Source organism: Cibotium barometz, chromosome 33, assembly GCF_041138505.1.
Source record: "Cibotium barometz isolate CiBa-2024 chromosome 33, ASM4113850v1, whole genome shotgun sequence".
NCBI lineage: Eukaryota > Viridiplantae > Streptophyta > Polypodiopsida > Cyatheales > Cibotiaceae > Cibotium > Cibotium barometz.
The window spans coordinates 15,997,053-16,010,907 of record NC_141078.1 but is presented as its reverse complement, the minus strand read 5'-3'; the positions used below and the strand labels follow the sequence as shown (position 1 = coordinate 16,010,907).

The following is a 13,855-nucleotide window of genomic DNA, read 5'->3' as shown; positions in this document are numbered from 1 at the left end:
TTGGCTGCTGTACGGTAGTGCAGAATTCGGTCCATATGTAGAGGAGTCCTTGATAGATGAATCACTAGCTACTCGTAGCTTGAACTCATTGTTGTCTCCCAAGAGGGATGCTGCACTAAGCATGAATAGGGAGGTGAATTTTGTCCCATTGAGTCATGCAAACATTGTTCCAGGCTTTTGTGGAAGTGCTTCCATGGTTGCCAAGACACGGACCTAATCCTCAAAGTCATCAAGTTCTAGGAGAGGGTTGTAGTCCTAGTTATCATCTTCACTATCCAACAACTTGTTGCAACATTTAGCATGTTGATTGAAGCAGTTTGAATAGTTGTTAAACTCATTGGTGAGAATGCCTCAACCCATGGGGGGATGAGTCTTCCCTATTTTTAAGATTATCTTCAAGAACTAGTTACCTTTACATATATAGATGTGACTGGTTTCCCAATCATGAACCAACCTTGCTTCTCTCATGTAAGGCCTTTTGTGTGTATGAACCTCTTCTTTGAAAATCCATCACCACAAATGTGGGGTGGAAACTTAATTCGAACGTCTTGATTTTTGCATCTTATAAGATGCCTATGAGTTTGGTTGTGTTCCCATCGGCAAGCTTCACTCTACGAGCCTTGTACCTATGAGTGGGGGGCTACCCTAGATCTCTTAGCAATCTTTGATGATTATGTTGACACCATCACCACCATCCCAAATTGTAGAGACTATAAGTCCCTTGTACATGATAGGTAACATTGTGTTCATTTTATCACCTTCAAAAGAGTGTCATAGCTTGTTCATGGGCACACTTAGCTATCCTTTGGTTTTGGCTATGGAGAGAGGGTGCTCAATGGGGCATGGTTCACCCTCTCCTCCCCACGTTTAGGTTCAACTTATAGACTCTTAAATTCACATTCATCTAGTCTGATAAGTCTCTACAAAGTTATAAATTTCCTTGCAGGAGAGAACTTATCGAATCTCAGAACTTGGACCTCCAAAGAAAAGAAGGTTATGAGGCATGTTATGTACTACAAGTGATATTACTCACTTTAAGGTGGGCTAGAATCTGCTAATGTGTAAGGTATGTGCATTGATACTTCCTAGGAGGTAGTGCCTCTAAAAAGGGACGAGATAAAGTTATCACTATAATCACCTTGGAGGAAATGTTGGGTTAGTTATGGGGACCCATGGAAGGCTAACTTTTATCTTCCATTGAGTCCACACTCACTACATCTAGCTATGGGGCTTGGTTGGATTGGTTCTAGAGGCACATGCTCTAGAACTACTGCTTTTATTTATGGCCTCTCAAGAATGGATACATGTTTGTTTGAGGCCTTGGGAGGGTCCCCCAAAGTTCATTAGGTCTATGATTGACTTTGGGATAGGGTTTAGGATATGCTCAGATGGGGTTAAAGGTTCGTTACTCGACCACTTGCTCTAACATTGGATCTAGTTCAGCTTGTACCTTCCTCAAGATCTTTGGCTTGCTTCATTCTCTCTTTCTCCAGCACAAGGTTTGGGTACTCGTTGAGCTTCTTTAGAAGGTTTTCATAATCTATGAGTTTCTTTTTTTGGGAAGAGCAAGTTTGAGTGAGAGATCACTACCAAGAAAGCAACTTTGGAGCTCTCATCCGTTGAACCACATTCGATGGTCATGGCATTAATGCCCTTGATAATAGATCATGCATTAATGCCCTTGATAACATATCATGCATTGTGTTTCCATGTGCTCTTCAAGGTCCTCATCTTCTAGACCTCTGGTTCTAGTTCATTGGCCTTTTTAGGGGCTACTACAACTTTTGGGGCTTGCACCTCTGTCTCTTTACTACCGTGCATACTTAGTCCCACCAGGCACTACCCTGCCTGTTCCACACCTAGAGTCGCATCATGTCCTCACACCAATCATGCCAAGATTGAAAAGATGCAGGGGGGAAGAGAGCTTGAGCTCTTGCAAGCACACACACACACTCACAAAACCCTAATAGAGAACACACAAGGTGAGAGGCTGAAAATCTTCTTCTTCTCTACTCAACACTCAACACACCATATACAAGAATAAGAGTACACATAATATGAAAGGTACTCAACCAATACATACACGGGTTCTCTATAGTGTGAACCCGACTAAATGAGCTGGTGCTATAACTATGCCAGTCTCTAGAATGGCTGTCACACAGCCTGTCATCCCACTGGCCGTATATCACCCAAGATCTCACCAACCATGCCAGTGGTGTAAGTGTGGGGCCTATCTCCCAGGCGGGTCATCAGTGGCCACCGCCTCACTAGACAAGCTCGATATCTCAACACTCCCCCTCTCCATCTCATGTACACCAAGTGAAGCCCTGAATCTGCGGAGCTTCTCTGTACCCAATGCTTTGGTGAAGATGTCAGCTACCTGATCCTCTATGCTGACATAAGCAAGGTCAAGGTCTCCTGCCAAGACCTTCTCTCTGACGAAGTGGTAGTGGACCTCTATGTGCTTCGTACGAGCATGAAAGACTGGGTTCCTGGCCAACTGTATACTGCTCATGTTGTCACAGAAAATGACAACTTGTCTATCCACTGATAGACCCAAATCTGCAAGTAGCTTTCTCAACCAGGCTACCTCACATGCTGCCATAGCAGCTCCTCTGTACTCGGCCTCTGTACTCGATAGAGCAACCGTAGGCTGCTTCTTGCTGCTCCAAGTCACAGCAGCACTCCCCAAAGAAAACATAAAGCCACTGGTAGATCTTCTGTCTGAGATACTACCAGCCCAATCAGCATCTGTGTACCCATGTACACATATCTCTATCCCAGTCTCATAGAATAGTCCACAATGCAAAGTAGACCTCACATACCTCAGTATGTGTCTCACTGCATCCAAATGCGGTTTTCGTGGAACCTGCATAAACTGACTCACCAACCCAAAAGCATAGCTCAAATCTGGTCTGGTGATCGTCATGTAGATCAGACTTCCTACTATGCTCCTGTACATAGTAGGATCCTCCAAGATCTCTCCTGAATCTGCACTCAACTTGCCATTCTGATCCAATGGCACAGAAATAGGCTTACAGCCTGTCATACCATACTTGGACAACATGTCCAAGCCATACTGTCTCTGCAGTAATCCAATACCATGTGGTGACCTAATCACCTCAATGCCCAAGAAATATCTGAGCTCCCCCAGATCCTTCATCTCAAACTTCTGTCTAAGCAAGATCTTTACATCAAAGATCTCTGCATCATGGTCCCCCGTAATGATCAAGTCATCTACATAGATGACAACAAGCACAACTCCTCTATCACCATGTCTCACATACAATGAGAAATCTGCATTGGCTACATGAAAGCCAATAGTGACAAGATATTCAGAAATCTTGTCAGACCATGCTCTTGGTGCTTGCTTTAAGCCATACAAGGCTTTCTTCAACCTGCAAACATGCTCGGGGTGACCCACATCCTCATAACCAGGTGGCTGCAACATATACACCTCTTCTTGCAAATCCCCATGCAAGAATGCATTCTTTACATCCATCTGATGTAAAGACCATTGCTTTGACGCAGCCATTGCTATCACAACTCTCACCGTTGCCATCTTGGCAACTGGGCTGAAAGTTTCTTCATAATCAATCCCATATGTCTGCGCATATCCTTTGGCTACCAATCTAGCCTTGTACCTGTTTATGCTTCCATCACTGTTATGTTTAACTTTGTACACCCACTTGCATCCAATGGCTTTCTTGCCTTCTGGCAATTGCACTAAATCCCAAGTTTCATTTCCATATAGTGCATCCATCTCCTCATCCATAGCTTTCTCCCAACACACATTTCCAACAGCCTCATCAATGCATGTGGGCTCAACAACCTGCACAACCTTTGCCATATATGCATAGTGATGTGCCACATAACCATCATAGGTAAATCTCTGCACAGGATTTCTCACTCTCCCAGATCTTCGCAGCTTCTCATTCATGGCTTCCATAGCCTTCTTTACACCAGGTGTTCTCATAGCTGGGATCCCAAGCTCCTCATCAAGGCTCATATCTGAGCCACTAGACTCTCCATCAACATGAGAATGCCCTGCAGAAATGTCAGGCATACCAAGGGGCTCAACCACTTTCTCTTTTCCTTTACGTGATGTAGTAATCACATTTGCAGGACTGGTATTATGACGTAGCCTGCCACTCCATGGTCTATCAATAGACCCACTAGATGAGGACTCTCCTGGTCCACTCAAAGACTGTGATTGCTGACCTGCATTCTGTGCAACCACACTTCCACTCACATCAGCCCCAATAGCTTCTTTTTCAGCAGCATACCAGCTGCTCATCTCATCAAAGACAACATCCCTGCTTACCCTCAACTCACGTGTAGCAGGGTTATAACACCTGTATCCCTTTTGCTCAAGGGAATATCCAATAAACACACATTTTTCAGCTTTCAGATCCAGCTTGGTTTGCACATATGCAATGCATCCACCAAAGACTTTCAGATGAGACAAATCTGGTTTTCTACCAGTAAACCTCTCCTCTAGAGTTACATCATGTATGGCTACAGTTGGAGTCCTGTTCATAATGTATACTGCTGTAGAAACAGCCTCAGCCCAATAGCAATGCGGCATATTCTTCTCTTCCATCAATGCTCGCGCTATCTCAGCAATGTGCTTGTTTTTCCGCTCAGCAACTCCGTTTTGCTGCGGAGTGTATCTGCATGTAAACTGTCTCCGAATACCATTTTCTTCAAAAATTCAGAGAACTCATTGGAGAAGTACTCTCCCCCTCCATCTGACCTTAGGCACTTAACATATTTCCCTGTTTGCTTTTCAACCAAAACTCTGAAATTCTGAAAGTGAGTGAACACCTCACTCTTCTCCTTCATGAAATATACCCACACTTTCCTTGTGTGGTCATCAATGAAAGTCACATAATACCTGCAGCCTCCCATAGATATGGTCTTCGTAGGACCCCATACATCTGAATGCACAATATCTAGTGCATTTCTGCTCACATATCTGTTATGTGGAAACACATGCTTTGTTTGCTTCCCAAATTGGCATGCTTCACATATTTTCTGCATTCCTTCCACTTTAAATTTTGGCAGCCCTGTCACAATTCCTTTTGTCTGCATAGACTTCAATCTCTGCACATTTACATGTCCAATTCTTTTATGCCATATGTCTGTGTCTGCAACAACTCCTGAACCATTTGCAAACATCGCAGCACTCATCTCAGGCATGTCTACATCCAACGTAAACATTCTGCCCACTCTGTTGCCTTTTGCAACCAACCTGCACTTGTCTTTAAAATCTTCAACATAACATCCATCAGGGTTAAACCGAACCTGCAAACCCTGCTCAATCATCTAGCCAACTGAAACCAGATTCTTTGTTATGTTCGGTACATGAAGTACATCTGCAAGGTACTTCACTTTGCCATCCTGCATAGACAATGGCACATCTCCAACGTGGGCAATTGGATGAGCAGTGTAATCCCCTGTTTCCACAAAACCTGGTCTTTCTGGGTTTTTCATCTCCTTGAACCACTCCCCGTGACTCGTCATGTGGTTCGAAGCGCCTGAATCCACATACCATACATTATCCTTTTGTGCTGCATCAACATTTTCAGACATGGCATTTACAACATGCTGCATAACAAACAACCTTTCATTATCCTCATTATTTCTACTTGAGGATGCATAGTTGTTTTGCTGCACTTTCCCATTTTGCATGTCAGCCTGCTTCTTATAACATTTTGACTGCACATGTCCAGGCTTACCACAATAATAGCATTCACGTGTATCATTATATTGCCTTTGCCAATTTCCACGGCCTCTTTGACTCCCCTTGCCTCTGAATTTGCCTCTTCCACCTGCGTGTTGTTGTTGTTGTTGTTGATTCTGGGACTGTTGTTGTTGCTGCTGCCTGCTAGCCATAATTCTGATTACCTGTTCGGCCACCTCCTTGACCGCGTCCACGGCCTCCTCTACCTCGTCCTCTTCCTGAACTCGTGTAGAAGGCCTGTTGCTCTGAACTGTTTTTACTTTGTGAAGACTGTTGGTCTTCACCCAAGTTCTTCTCTTCGATAATCAGCATAGATACCAAATCTGTAAAGTTGGGAATGTTTTCCCGAGTCTGAATAGACATCTTAAACGCCTTGTATTGTGGCCCGAGACCACGTAGACAGACTTCCACCTTGTCATCATCATCTACTGACACACCAATAGATGCAAGGGATTCCACAATACCCTTTATCTTCAGCGCATAGTCATTCACAGACATGCTCTTTTTCTCCACAGTATGAAGTTCATTCTTCAACTGTATCTTACGTGCCTTGGTGTTTGTTTCATAAAGCTTTACCAAGGTGTCCCACGCCTCCTTGGGGGACTTGGCATCCTGAATGTGCCCAATCATGGTGTCCTATATACTAATGGAAAGCCAATATATAACCTTCCTGGCTCCTTGGTTCCAGTCTTTAAATTCTTTCACATCTGCAGCAGTTGGATTTATATCCGGTATCTCCGGTGCCTCTTCATGCTCACCTTCTATGTAGTCCCAATAGCCTTTTCCCATCAGGAAATTCGTCAACCTGAACCTCCAAGCATGGAAGTTATTCTTGTCAAGTTTCTCAGCCACAATCTGTGTTATGCCATCATCAGACATCTTGCCAAACACACAATTTTACCAGAACCTGCACTCTGGTTTTTTCTGCACAAATGCTGTATTTTCTGCACAACGGTACTGTAGTACTCTCAAATGTCACAACCAGTGACTTCAATGTGCATACATACACCCAATGGCAACTGTAAACCTCTTTGCAACACCCACAGTGTCTGCACAGTCAATCTGTCTTCCTGCAGTTCTTAAAACAGAGTTCTGCAGAGAATCGATGACTTACCCGCAGTGCTCGAAATCGCCTGCTTTCTGAAAAACGGAGGTCCAGACGCGCCCGAAACGCGTTTTTCGCCTGAAAATTTCAGTCCGTAGGACTATCCGTAGGACTGTATAGTAGTCCGTAGGACTGTATAGTAGACCTATAGCTTCACTCCCGCGAAGAAAGCTCCTCAATCGGAGATCGTTTGCCGGTGCCTCCCGTAGAGCTCCCGACAAGGGTGTAGTCACCAACACAAATAGGGAAGAGTAGTTAAAGCTCTTACCCTCGTACCGCTTCCTGTGGTTCTCTTGCTTGCAGCTCAGCCCTTAGCACAAACCAGGCTCTGATACCATGAAAAGATGCAGGGGGGAAGAGAGCTTGAGCTCTTGCAAGCACACACACACACTCACAAAACCCTAATAGAGAACACACAAGGTGAGAGGCTGAAAATCTTCTTCTTCTCTACTCAACACTCAACACACCATATACAAGAATAAGAGTACACATAATATGAAAGGTACTCAATCAATACATACACGGGTTCTCTATAGTGTGAACCCGACTAAATGAGCTGGCACTATAACTATGCCAGTCTCTAGAATGGCTGTCACACAGCCTGTCATCCCACTGGCCGTATATCACCCAAGATCTCACCAACCATGCCAGTGGTGTAAGTGTGGGGCCTATCTCCCAGGCGGGTCATCAGTGGCCACCGCCTCACTAGACGAGCTCGATATCTCAACAAAGATTACACACAAAACATTCGGCCGAGAGGGGGAAAGGTCTCAAATGATAGCCTTTGTGTGATGCACCTTTTATGGATGACAACCAGATGGAAATCCATAAACCTATATCGTACCTTCTCAGGCTACACACAAAACAAACATATGCAACACATGAATACAATATTCTAAATACTTAAGCATCATTTCAATCAAAATACACCATCAAATTCAAAGCAATGTAAACCGCACAAGCTTTATGAGACATCATAACTCTCCAGTTTAAACTCCAAACCATTGAGTTCTCCAGCCATAACACATCTTGGCAAAGTCTTCTCAAGAATCTTCCCTTCTTGGGATCATTTCGAAGTCTTGGTTCCATAGACTAATCCAATAAGTTTTACTTAAGGTTTTTACATACAAATATCATCATTCTAACTCTTGGATTTAGGCTTTTAAAGTCAATGATCTAACTCCTGGATTTTGGCTTTATCACACATCGAGAATCCTTCTAAGGAACCTTGCTCATTTTAAAGGCTTTGAAGGATAGCTCTCCTTGAAGGTCTCTTGAGTGTGTGAGTAAAGTGGGAATTTCAATTATGGGTGTGTGAGTTCGCTTTCGGCTCCACAAGTCCAGTGGTTGGTTGGGTGGCAAGCTAGACCCTCAGGATTGGAGGGGGCTAGGCTAAGCTTGTGGATCTAGTCAAAGTAGAAAAAGGATTACACAACATAAAGTGGGTGGGGGACTAGGTGGACTTGATATGTGGGTTCTTTCCAAACCAAAACAAATTTGTGTCTTTTAGAATGAGAAAAACATCGAATGAATAGTCTAGTTGGAAAATCATGAACCCTTAGATGCATTGCCTTCATAATCAAGGAGTTTGGGATGTTTTGTTGAGCCTGAAGAAGCCACTCAATGTGACCTTTGTGAGAATTATGAAGGAAAAACACTTGGTGGAATCATTCACCTTTCCTACGTAAGGGTTATTCTAGTGAGATTAAGAGTATCTGATGGGATAGCTAAGCATTAGGACATTATGATATGAGACCCCCAGTAATTTTCTCTACCCTTAGTGTGATTCCACTGCCATTATTAGAGGGATAGGGGTCTCACAATATGGATGATATGCCAAGATAACACCTCCACACTTAGAGCAAGCTTACTTGGAGTGTAAGCTATAGAGTTATGGTTGAGGTCTCACAATATGGATGCTATGCCAAGATGACACCTCCACACTTGGAGTGCATGGTATAGAGTTTCCGTTTGTTGAGGGGGATATTCATATTAACTAGTGCTGATATGGATGATGATATGCCAAGATGACATTTCTACACTTATATTGCTATCTCACTGGCATGATTGGTACAATTATGGTTGATATGTCACCATTAGTTGATATGTTAGGATGACACCTCCACACTTATGACATTAGCATGGTTGGTACAATTATGGTTGATATGTAATTAATGGTTTTACATGCTATATGACAGTGACTTCGGTTACTAGAGTTATAGTGCCAGCTTATATAGTTGAGTCCACACTATGGGCCTTGTATGTTTTAGTAGTAATGTACTTTCCAATATAGTATGTACTCTTAAATTTATGTTATGGTAGCACTCTTTCCATCTCTCTCTTCTCTGTGCTTGTCTACTCTTATGTGCTTATCTACTTGTGTGTGTATGAAGAAGTTTGCTTCCAAGGATTTCAAGATCACCCTCTCCCTTGCATTCTTCTCAATTTGTTCCATGTTATGCTTGCAATCTTACTCTTACATGATTGCAATCTCCCACATGCTTTATAGTATCCATGTCTACTATGTTAATATTGTTGTATATAGTAGTCTAATAGCATTCTTTACCTAGTTTAAGAAGACTACTATTGTATATAGTAGTCTAATAGCAATCTTTACCTAGTTTAAGAAGACTACTATATAGACGTTATATCTACTATATCATTGTTTTATAATAACCAAATCAATGATTTACCTAGTATTTTACTACTTTCTATTTTATTGCAATCAAATTAGGCAATGCTATATAACAACAAGATACGATCATGAGAATTCTATATAGTATTCATCATAAATCATGAAGCAACTATATATCATACATGGGGATGCTATTTTATTACTATCAATCATAAAGTAGGCATGGCTACTATGTAGTAGTTATAAAAGCAAGTATGCCTACTTTTATAATATATAGTAGGTATGTTTTCTATATATTATAAAAGAAGGTATAGCTTGCATCCTACTATATTACTCTTATATTATAATCATATAATTAAATAATAGTATATTATGTATGTTGTACATAGCATTCTTCTGTCTATTATATGTAGGAATATCCAAGTCTATCAAGTGATTTTTCTTAGGCCTACAATATAAATTGGCACATCTCATTAGACCAAGTGCTTATTATGAACCCTTTCTTGATTAGACCATGTTTACTTTTTATGCGTGCTTACCTTTCCAAATCATGTGCCGTGGGAACTTCACCGAAGATCCATCAAATAAACTTCCTAATGTGAGTGTACTAGCCTCATGTCACGTGGGATCCTCACTTCATTGAGACTTCATTATGACACTAGAGAGCTCCATGATAATGGGGTATGAAGGAAGAACTAATCCTACCTTGATGGAGGTAAGGAGAAGGTTCCTGAAGTCACTCATGCAAGTGGTAGGAAAGAAGGAAACTCATGACAGAGGAACCCTAGAGGAAATCCAAATCACGCCCATCCATGCAAGCCTCTTTCCAATGTACATGCTCTAACCACTAGATTATACCCCTCCTCTTAATATCCTAGTAAACAATGCACTTGTATTGCTTGCAAATTTTCAGAACTATCCTTTTATTAATATCCTTTTGTAGACATTACACTCGAGTCTATTGACAGGCCAATGGGGTCATCCATTATACAGAGCTTGACGGTAAATCTTGGTGTTCCTTGTCCTAGAATTCCACTTTGTAGATTAACAATTAACCCTATTATTAGACAATTCCATAGTGATCTTATTGTCTTGAAGAGAGCTTTTGAGACTGAGGGCTACGTCACTACAAAGGGGAATTTTATCTTGTCAGTAATTTTGCCTGATGGAACCTAAAAAGAGGTTGATGAAGAAACAAAAGCTCAGTGGGACAAAAATTGGAACATTGTCAATGCTCAGTTTGAAGTTGAGATAAAGGATGATCCACAATGGGGGTTCTTGGGCAATAAGATGTTATGGGTGTGGGAGGGAAACCATAGGATGACCTCATGGATGTAGAGCAGTGATGATTTGTTTGTCAACAACAAGTCAAGACACATTAGAGTCATGACAGAGATCATAAAGCCTAAGCCAAAAGATGAAGCAAGGTTGATCGTTGCTCTACAAAGATTTAACCCGTGAGTATATTCTTACCTTTTTTCCTTGTGTTTGGTGGTTGTGATGTTGGTTTAAATTAACTTTCCCACCCATTTGTTTTCCATAGTATGAATGAGCATGCAATCATTGTTTGTCACCAATCTCAAGGACAACCTCTCCCATACAAGTACATTGGTTAATTGTGATGCTTCCACATTTGCTGAGGACTTTACTGAAGAGGAGAGGGTGAATATTGAAGTCATAAGAAATAGGGAGTCGCTTTTGTGGTATCCACTCACTCAAGCAATTCTTGGTCGCATGGTTTTTCGGTAAGCAAAAATTATTTGCACTACAATCTCATAGTTAGTGAGGTGTGGTAAGCAAAAATTGCTTGCGTCTTGAATTGCAGACAAAATGGAAGGCATATTTTGATGATGCATACAAAAATTTACCACCAGGCCTGGATAAAGCTAAGAGTGATGTGAAATTCAGTGCAATAAAGAAGAATGTTACAAGTACTTATCATCGAAAAGTGCATAGGGTGAGATTGGAAGTTCTTTTCCTTTTTTGCATGTATTAGGTTTGTAGGAAATGTTTGTGCTTATGTGTTTTTGAAATCATTGCAGATTTTGTGTGTGGTTGATCCTTTGCTTGAAAAATAATGGTTTGACATACTGTGGTCTTTGCCCTTTGAGAACCCTTCCGCCAAGTTGACAATTGATAAAGTATACTAGCTTTCCATTGCGGCATGTGGCAAGCCAAAATAGTTGGTAATTTTATCTTTTATTGGTGAAGATGCTAATTTGAAGAACACTTATGAGATGCCTTCAAGTGACCATGCTTTCATACCATGGCTTGCAAAAGAAGTTTCTAGGTTGCTGCACCAAGTTGCAAAGACAATTATTGGTGAGCTACCCGACTATGCCACATTGGCTGAGTATTATGAGGATGTGGTACTTAGACACATGAAAGATGTGTATAAGCCATTTGAGGGATTTCTCTTAGTGGCGACCCCACCTTTGAAGCAAGTGGATTTGATTAATGCGAGTCATCGATGGCGGCTGGTTTACAGGTAATTAACTCTTAGTGGCGACCCCACCTTCGAAGCAAGTGGATTTGATTAATGCGAGTCATCGATGGCGGCTGGTTTATAGGTAATTAACTCTTTGGTCTTGAGACAACTTCCTTCCTTGTTTTGTTTATCATTAGAGTTTGGAGAAATGTGCATAGGCTTGTTTGCTTGCTAGGTATTTACATCATCTAGCCAACAAAAAGAAGATTGGGTCCATTCCACAAATATGCAAGCATGGACAATGCTTAAAGATCAACAGTTTTGGATATACACATGCTCTATTTTTCGTGAGGGAAAGACGGCAAAAGGCACCATAGTACTTTCAGAGTGGGAAATACAGAGTTGCCCATGGTGGATTGAGATACGTAAAGGTACGTGCCTGGAGGAGGAGAAGGAAACGTATGCTAGTCTCACCAAAAGGGGGAGTGCAAGTCTAGCTCGGGTTCTTTTGGAAATCTTAATGAGGAGCAAAGAGAGAAATTGGAGCAAGAACAAAAGAAGCTAGCTGGCGAGCATGTAGCGGTCGTTGGAAAACCTGATCCCTCCCGCAAATCAATGATTTGGGTATGTGCCCATGTCACATCTCTACTATTTTTTTTTCACGTGTGGGCTGATTTTGACTTGTGTAATTAGATGAATTTGTCACTACATTGAAGACCTCCAAGACACAGACAATCGCCTTTATTTGGGCTCCCTTGGCATCCATGAGCTGGTGCAAGAAGGGACCACCATTGCGAGACCACGTGCGTGTTTGGGTATATGATTACATTGCTTTGGGAAGAGAGATAATGTCAAGAAAGCTTGGGGATGGATTCAAGGAGTTGCAGGAGTACTTCTCTAACCTCAAGCAAGCACGTAGATGATGCAATGGGAAGGTTGTAGGATGGAGTGTTGACTTTTGTGTGGTAGACCTTCACGGGTGCTTCTGTGGTGGGTGGTTCTGGTATCACCTCTTGGAATCTCATTCATGATGTTAATGTCACCAGCTCATTGTCCATCACCTTTGCCATCATGGATGATGCCAGGTGGACCTTGGTTCCATGCTTCCCTCTCTATGTTGGCTTGGTTGAGCACATTGCTACTTGCAATAGGTTGGAGGCGGTGTGCGGGTATGTTCAATTTTCTTTTTCTTTGTTGATATCATACATGCTTTTTTCCTTGTACTGAACTAGGAGGAGATTACAAACTACTTTGTTCGATTCCAAAAACATTCATGATGGCTCTCACCATGTCTTATAGGTGGATTGCTCAGACCACAAATATGGTTGGATATAGTGGGCCCCTTTTGGTTGGTGTGAGGGTGATTCTTCCTGTTCGCTTATGCTATGCCTTATGTTTCATATATGTCTCTCTATGCAAGTACACTTCAAAACCATTTTTTTGTTGTAGGTTTGTGCCTTTCATATCCTTTCTTTGAAGAAACAAGGAGAGATTTCACCTCACTATTTGAATGTTGTAGAAGGTGTGGCATCTTCTCTCAAGATACAGCTTGACAACTACTTGATCACACATTACTTGCCAGCTTCCTCTTGCTCCAAGCGCTGCGGAGGTGGATCTTGGCGTGGGCCTGTGGAGAAGAGTGCATCATTTATGCTCATGTTTATGAAGTTATTTTGTCTAGCACATGGTTCTATCTTGGAGTTGGGTGCAAGAACAGGGCCGTGTTTGAGGGCGGCATTGCACTCTGGACGTCCTTGCTTGGCAGTGGAGGTTGAGAAGGAGATATGTAACTCCCACCTTAAGGGAGTGGTGGATGGTGTTTATTTGGATGAGGGTCCCTCCACTCATCGTAGCATGCTTGATCTTGATGACGATGAGGGTTTGATCAACATGTCGGTGCCGCTTGACTAGTGAGTTACTACTTTCCCTCTTTTCTACGTT

The 13,855-nt window shown here is 42.1% G+C and overlaps 1 long non-coding RNA gene across 1 annotated transcript; it reads left to right on the top strand.

Moving 5' to 3' along the window:
• The first annotated feature begins 12,024 nt into the window (after positions 1–12,024).
• Positions 12,025–13,512, top strand: LOC147619347 (uncharacterized). Its single transcript, XR_015261906.1, has 3 exons — positions 12,025–13,083; positions 13,214–13,274; positions 13,434–13,512. It is a non-coding gene; the product is annotated as an uncharacterized LOC147619347 (long non-coding RNA).
• The last annotated feature ends 343 nt before the right edge of the window (positions 13,513–13,855 follow it).